General features: G+C 59.9%; 1 protein-coding gene across 1 annotated transcript in view; it reads left to right on the top strand.

Moving 5' to 3' along the window:
* The window catches only part of LOC104500952 (protein AF-17-like), a gene marked incomplete at its 3' end in the record, with an annotated part of 15533 nt that overhangs the window by 13174 nt on the left and 2005 nt on the right, over positions 1-354 (top strand). The gene's annotated exons all lie outside the window — the stretch shown is intronic.

Raw genomic sequence — 354 nt, forward strand, 5'->3', positions numbered from 1 at the left:
CCAGGACAGGCGGCAGGAAGGGGTTAATGCGGCAGGCAGAGGAGGGGCTGCTCAGGGCTGAGGTTTGACACTGTTCTGGCAGCAGAACTTGTCATCGGTCTATTGTGGGTTGTTTGCAGATGCTCCAATTTAGGTCAGATTGCAGAGGGGGGGAGGTATAATTCTGTTGTGGGCGCTAGGAGGCCCCGGCCCATTTGTCTGCACGCCCGGGAGGGGAGCGGAGGGAAGAGGAGCGGAGCTGCAGCCAGTGATGCAACTGCCGTCATCATAACCCCAGGCCAGGTCTTTTTGTCTCCCCCCTGGAACAACAAAGAGGAGGAGGCTGCCAGGCCCTGCTCTCCTGCCTGCTCCTGC

Source organism: Buceros rhinoceros, unplaced genomic scaffold (genome assembly GCF_000710305.1).
Source record: "Buceros rhinoceros silvestris isolate BGI_N320 unplaced genomic scaffold, ASM71030v1 scaffold27911, whole genome shotgun sequence".
Lineage (NCBI taxonomy): Eukaryota > Metazoa > Chordata > Aves > Bucerotiformes > Bucerotidae > Buceros > Buceros rhinoceros.